At 31.7% G+C, this 7,459-nt stretch overlaps 1 long non-coding RNA gene across 1 annotated transcript; it reads left to right on the forward strand.

The window, feature by feature from the left end:
- Nucleotides 1-5,486: 5,486 nt before the first annotated feature.
- LOC148764715 (uncharacterized) lies at nucleotides 5,487-7,174 on the forward strand. Its single transcript, XR_016024288.1, has 3 exons — nucleotides 5,487-5,575; nucleotides 6,224-6,307; nucleotides 7,143-7,174. It is a non-coding gene; the product is annotated as an uncharacterized LOC148764715 (long non-coding RNA).
- The last annotated feature ends 285 nt before the right edge of the window (nucleotides 7,175-7,459 follow it).

Below are 7,459 nucleotides of genomic sequence, written 5' to 3' on the forward strand. Positions count from 1 at the left end.
TTCAATAAACTAACATCAATTAAGAATTGTTAAGATATATCCCCTTACTTACTTGGGGTGATGATTTCTATCTTGACCACTCATTTGGCTTCACATGCTTCATGCTATACTCAAAAACATCCTGATTTGGCATCCTTGGTTAGGCACTCATAGGGATGAAATCAAAGCATAACACTCTACATATAAGACAACCTAGTGTCTCAAGTCTAAGGAGTATTTACATGACTGTCACAAAAGAAGTATTGCATAGACACTAAAGTGAGATACCAAATGCACTTCGTATGTTGGGTCATGTTCCATGAACTTGCTTTCCTAAGCGAGCACCCACAATCCTAGTTCCAAGTTTCTCCATACTTCAACCTATGAGACTAGTTGCTAACTTCACAAATAAAGAACATAGCATGTGCTGATCTTTAAGCATTATTGATGCCTCATCTCAATAATAGAATTATCAGAAACTATTTAGAGAATATGCTGTTGGTCCCAATAATATGTGCTAGAGGGGGTGAATAGCACAAATTGGCTCTTTTAAATATTGTCTCAAAGTCTAGATAAGGGCAAGACAAATGAAGGATAGAAAATAAAACAAAAACAGAGTAAACAAGATAGCACAATTTAGAGTGGCTCGGTCCAAGACCTACATCCACTACCTTGATTATCCAATCAAGGATTTTCCCAACAAATCCACTAAGAAACGGTGAAATTCACAAGCTTTCACTAAGCTTTACAATGGCTTTTAGCAGGCTTAGCCAAAACCTTTTCCACTAGTTTTTCACGAGCTAAACTAAAACTCAACACCTAACTTTTAAAGGCTAAGTCAGAACCTTAACACTTTCAAGCAAACCTTGCTTGAAATAACCACTTAGAGTGAATCCCTCACTTTAAGAATACAAGAAAAGAAGTAAAAGAAAGTACCTATGATCACAAGTTGATCTAAATGGTACAAGGTTGAGTGCAAAATACAAGTATAAAGAATGGGCATTTAGGTGCAGCAAGGTACAAGAGAGATTTTTGGTTTTTCAGCTCTTATGTGACTCAAATCTCTTTAACACTTCTTAAAAACTATTTCTAACTGTTGGGAGACCCTTTTATACTTGAAGAAACATCTCTGATGGTAGTTTGATAGTTTTTTAGCCGTTGGAGACAGTTGCCAGTCGGTCAAGCCGTTACTCTGTCTTTTAGTGTAGATTTTAAACTTACAAGCATAATGCTCTTAGTCGACTAATCGATATCTTAGTCGACTAAGTCGTCTCTGTTTTTTGCTCCCTGTATCTGGTAGTTCTGGCAGTGTGCACTTAGTTGACTAACCCATTTCTTGGTCAACTAAGTTGGTTCTGTCTTGAAGTCCAGATTTTGGCAGTAACTTCTTAGTCGACTAACCCTTATCTTAGTTGACTAAGTTAGTTCTATTTCTCAATATTCTTCAGCTTGCCATTTTTCCAATTTAAATTTTAGTCAACTAACATTCTTCATTATCTAACCAAAGACCTTCCTCTTAGTTGATCAATCATCTTTCCTCATTTTCATGATTCTTGATATATACATTTGAAAGGTTGATTTATTATTTCCATATGACTTTTTGTGCTACACACTTAGATAGAAATGTTAGACACAAATGAATGGGAATATTTTGCTATCATCAAAAACATATAGAGTCAACATTCTCTATCATTTATTTTTTATGATCACAAAACAGTCCAAGATTAAGAATGCAATGTCTATGTTCAATATGAATGTTTCAAATCTTTATGCATAATGAGTTGCTCCCCCTTAGTCAATGCATCTACTTTTCTTTACATAATATTCAACAAAACCAAAATTGAGCATCACACACATAAATTAAACATGAAGACCTATTTAACTCTATTTGATTTAGTCTTTCTTCTCTCCTTTTTCTTTTTCATCATTAAACAAGATATTCAAAACTCCTCCTTAATGAGTGCATCAAGATTTTCCTTTAATCTTTAAATCAAACTTTAATGAATGAGAATCATAAACACTCATACACCTAAGTCATACAAGCTTATAGATATAGTTCAATAACTTCAAGAGTCAAGCTTGTGTCAATGTAAGAACAAGTGTATGGGAGTTAAATCATTTCAAGAATTTGTCAAGAATTACTCAAATAATGCTCAAGCAAATTTGATCATTTTGTCATAATCAAAACTATAATAATTTTAAAGCTAACAATGTCCCCCTTTTTGATATGACAAAACTATGAGCATAATTTGCATTTGAAATGATTTTAAAATCTCCCCCTCAACATATGCATAAAATTAAATTTGCTCATAAACCTTCTCTCCCTTTTTGTTATATCAAAAAGGTTAAGAAGAGTGAGTATTAAACACTTAAGCTCAAGAAATAATGGTTAGCAAAATCCATCAAGAATATAAGCGTTAAGACCATGAATATGTAACCATAAAGTCTCCAAGTCATCATATATATGCACTTAATATCTTCAACCAAGTCATTAAGAAATATACCCATTAAGCACATTCAACTATTAATTCATCAAAAGAATCATAAATAACAAAGCCGCATGTATAAATACCTGTAATCAAAATGTGGACATAATAATTATGCAGTTCAAGAAAAATAATCATAAAGATGTTCAATAAGCACATAAGCCATATTTCAACTCCAATACCAAGTATTAAAGCTCAATATACCAATTGATAGATATAAGTAAAATCCCCCCCTTTATAAAAGCACAATATCAATTATGAGAGATGGAATCTTTTTAAAGCTCATTATATCAATTGGTAAAGCACTAGTAAAGACTTCCCTTATCATTAAGCATTCCAAGCATATCAACTTCAAGGCTTAAAACATTTAAGAAAGATATGATCAATTTAAAGCTCAAGAGAGAAAAGACAATTATAAAGCTCGATGCTAATTTTAAAGCTAGACACTAATTGAAAAAACTTAAGGCTTGATACCAATTATGCATTTCAACATTCAAATTTAAATGAGAAGCAATATAAGGCACAATATCTATTTTGGTGTTTAGAAATATGTTACTGGTAGCGAAGAATACCAAATGTTGAATTCTCACCAAACCTTGTTGTTGAAGATCTTAATTTGTTATGATATCAATGACAATGGTTGACTCCCTCTTAAGAAATCATAAGCTCAATACAAATTGTTAAAGATCCTCAATATATCAAATATTAGGAGAGAAATCATGAGCCTAGAATAAATGAGCATTCATATGGATATTCAATTTATTTCCCTAATACTCAAGTATTCATGGAACCAAAAAAGTATGAGCATTTGAATAGATGTTCAACATATGCATCACATACTCATATTTTCAAGAAGTATTTGCTAAGTAGTTCTTAGGCATGTCTAAGGTATCATTAGTCTTCAAGCACTATTCTCAATTATCATCAAGTATTATTAATCATCATCAAACATTCATTATTTATTCCCAATATCAATCAGCCAAGTAATATCAATCAAGCATTTCCAAGAAATTCCCTAATTCATAAATGAAAATAGCAACTTAAGGAGAAATTAAAAAATATCATCATTAAGCATTTTTAGTGAGTATTCTTCCCAATCAATTTCAAGCGGTCATTCATCCAAATCATTTTGAAGCAAACATTGCAAGATGTATTCTCCATATTATATATGAAATTGTCAATTCAAGGAGAACTTTCACAAAAGGCATATCATTATTAATGAAGCATGACTAAAGCATTTTGCATTTATTGCAATCATGTATGAAAGTTATGATCAAATAAGCACAAACATGATTACAAGAAATAACATGGCTATCTTCCTTAATCATGATTCCAATTTCGTTCATCAAAATGCAAGCATGAGTTCAATATAGACATATACCCATTGAAAAAATATGCAACCATTGAAGTTCAAAGTACATACAATTTCTCAATAATTCATGATTCAAGGGTGATATAAATTGTTATAGAATATTGAAAGTAAAGCACTCAACTCATGAATATATTCAAAGTGAACATTCAATCATCAATGAATACCAATTATCAAGATTCAAAAAAAGAGATATTTAATCAAAGCACATTAGGCATTCATTGCTAACTAAAGCTATAGGCCATATTCTATTTGACATGTCAAGTTGTTTATGGTGACCTGTAAGCTAAAGTTGGATGCACACAAAATCTTTAGATCATGTAAACGTTAAGGCTCAATGAAGACATAGTTAACATTTAAATGCATATTCAAAATAAATTTCAACTATGTCAACTCACAATATATGCCATGATCAAACTTGACAATTATATTCATGTTCAAATGTATAGCTCAAGTCAAGTTTTAGACTTCAAACCTTAAGGTCAAGCATAAAGAAAAATCATATAAGGATGTGTCTTGACTAATATAGTAAATGAACCAATAATATTTTCATTAAGTTTGATGAGTTCATCTTAATCAAATTTGTATGCATAATCAAGAAATCAATTTTGAAACAATCATTTAAGCACAAACGTAAAATATATTTCAAGAATTGTTCCTAGATTAGCATTTGAACATTTCAATTTTCATGAGAAGATATTTTTAATATAAGCACATGAAAATCCAATCGAATTAACAAATTTAAAAATTGATGAATAATTTCTCATATTTCTATTTTGTCATTGCAACTACATGAGAATTTATGGAATCAATATGAGTGTCATGCTTGGGAATAGATAGATTTATTTCATCAAAAAAGATTTCCCATTTTTCAGTAAGTTTTGCAATTTCAAGAACATGACTTGCACCAAATGATCATGAGAGTATTCATGTTGCATGTTTTTAAAAGTTAAGAATCATCTTTGAAAAACAAAATATGTAAAGCCCGACCTTATAAAATACTATTCATGACATACATGTGATGATAGCATGATTGCATGCTAGGAGAGTCCCGAAAAATTTACAAAAGTCGGTATTGTACCTAGAGGTACAACAAAATTTATTTAATCCTCGAAGTATATCAAATAGGAATTTTAAGGTGAGATTAAGAGTTTCACAGTTCATGGATGACTTAAAATGGTAATTTGGAGTTTGAGGATCAATTTGGAGTCAAATCGGAATTTTTCCTAACTAGGGGCAAAATGGTCATTTGCCACTTGGGGACAAAATGGGAATTTTAGAAAAGATTTTTTTGACCCCATTTGACTTATTAGAGTATAATTTGACTTATTGAAGTATGATTTGAGGTTTAGAAGTGAAAAATTTTAATTTCGGTATAATTTGGAGTATAGGGGTAAAATGGTAATTTTGCCACCTCAGGGGCAAAATTGTAATTTTCCACCACCAGGATATTTTTTCCAGCACATGGTCTTCCTTTGTCTTCATCTTTGACCCTTGACTAAACATGTGGTGGGGATAAAATGTTTAAATTTTTAAAATTTTAAAAACGGGCCAATGACATGATGCCATGTGTCATGCCTTTATTAATTTATTATTTTCCTTTTTAAAAGGCACAAAATCAGCCCATCTTCCACCCCATGGCCGGCCAAACGAGCAAGAAGAGAGAGAAAACAAAAACAAAACCCTAGAGAGAGAAAATCAAAGAAAAAGTGTGAATTTTCAAGGAAATTAAGTGAAAAAGGTTAGTTTTTTCTATTAAGCTTGAGTTTTCTTATTCCCAAGCATTTCTCTTTATTTTCCATGATTAAATTACATGTTTTCATGATGAATTCAATTCTGAAAAAATGGGTTAGGAGAGAGAAAGTTGTTGGATTTATTTGATTTTAATTTATGTTAGTGTTTTTAGTTAGTTTAGCATATTTAGAAACAAAACAACAAGAAAAGAATTTATTTTCTCCCCCAACCATTAATGGCTGAATTTACCATGTAGTGAGTGAGGATGAGTTTGATTTTATTCTAGGAGAATTGGTTAAGGAATGATGAATTATGAGCCTAGAAAAATAATGGGAATTTTCGGAGCAAAAATATGAATTTTTACCCACTAGGGGTATTTTCGTAATTTGCTGTTGGGACTGATAATTTGTGCCACACTGAGGGACATTAGGTTAATTTGGGTGCAATTGAGGTATAGAAACTGAAAAGAATTAAATTGGAGTTTAAACGGACCCGTTAGGAATTTAATCGGGTGATAAGACGAATTAGGCCAATACCGGGTTTAGATAGTTACCAGTGCATTTTTGCATTCCATATCATGCATTGGTAATCTAAATTAGTTTAATTTTGATTTAGTACCAACTTGGTGAAACTCTCGATTTTGTATTGTGTCAAGGTGGTGAGTCCTCCGATAAAGGCAAGGAAATTGCATCCGAGGACCAGTAGACAGAGTGCTTCGAAAGTCTGCATTCTAGACATAGTGAGTAAACTTACTGTCATTTTAATTATCTAGGGTGGTTTTTAAATGCTTTCATGAATTCTATGGAAAAAGGAATTTAAAAAGATAAATTTTCATGTTTTATGAATAAATGAGTTTCAATGAAATTAAATTATAAATTGTTTTGAAATTAATAGTGATTTTGAAAAATAGAGTACACGGAGACTGTTAATTGTGGCAATTTGATTGTTTAAATTAACTGGCTTATGATAAATCGAGCATGATTGGCTAGTTGGCAATTGTATTGAAATGCGAATTGTTTGGTTACCTTGAAAAACTACGAATTACAAAATTGACATATCATGTTATTGAGTTTTATTATATGGTGGATTATATATTAATTAATCACTGCAGTAGGGGGTTTCTGTGGACCAGCCTTTTAGAGGGGCACGGTAAACCCCATTATATTCTTACCTCGAACGGAGAGGCGCGTAGGGTATCTCCTGGGGTAAAGTTTAGGGTTCACTTCACGCTAAACCACCACGTGAGGGGGAACTCAACCAACGCCAAGGAACGGCTATGTTTTCAAAACAAAAACATGATTTATGTGAAATGTGAATTTTAATAGCCTTGGCAGTCTCGGTAGGATGCCTCGGCCAAGGTGTCCCCGAGAATGGATTTATGGCACAAGCCTAGATTTTTATGAGATTCATAAGCCTCTTTACGTGTTTTGAACAAAATGTGTTCTAATGCTATAACCCAGTTTATGATGATTTATTTTATTGTCTCCATGTACTCAACTCTAGATGTTTATGATGATGTTTGTTTACTCATTGGGATTTTATAATCTCACCACCCTCCTTTCCACCCATTTCAGGTTCAGTATAGACTGTATATAGCTGATCTCATCGAGGACTACAGTGGGATCTGCATTTTCCAAACCGTAGGTTCACAGTCCTCTTTACTTTTGTTTATTCGGGGGCACTCTTGTTATTGTAAATTAAATTAAATATTTTGGCTTACTGTATTTAAGTATGTATAAATTTATTTAGCTTTTACGTTATAAAAATTATTCACGTATAACTCTATAAATATTGTTTTATAAGAAAATAGAATATTTTACTTAATATTTCTTTTATTTTCTTATTATATTCAAATAACCATAATTTCGTTTTAAATGAAGATTTTAGACTT

Source organism: Theobroma cacao, chromosome 1 (genome assembly GCF_053813885.1).
Source record: "Theobroma cacao isolate CCN51 chromosome 1, ASM5381388v1, whole genome shotgun sequence".
In the NCBI taxonomy this organism is placed as follows: Eukaryota; Viridiplantae; Streptophyta; class Magnoliopsida; order Malvales; family Malvaceae; genus Theobroma; species Theobroma cacao.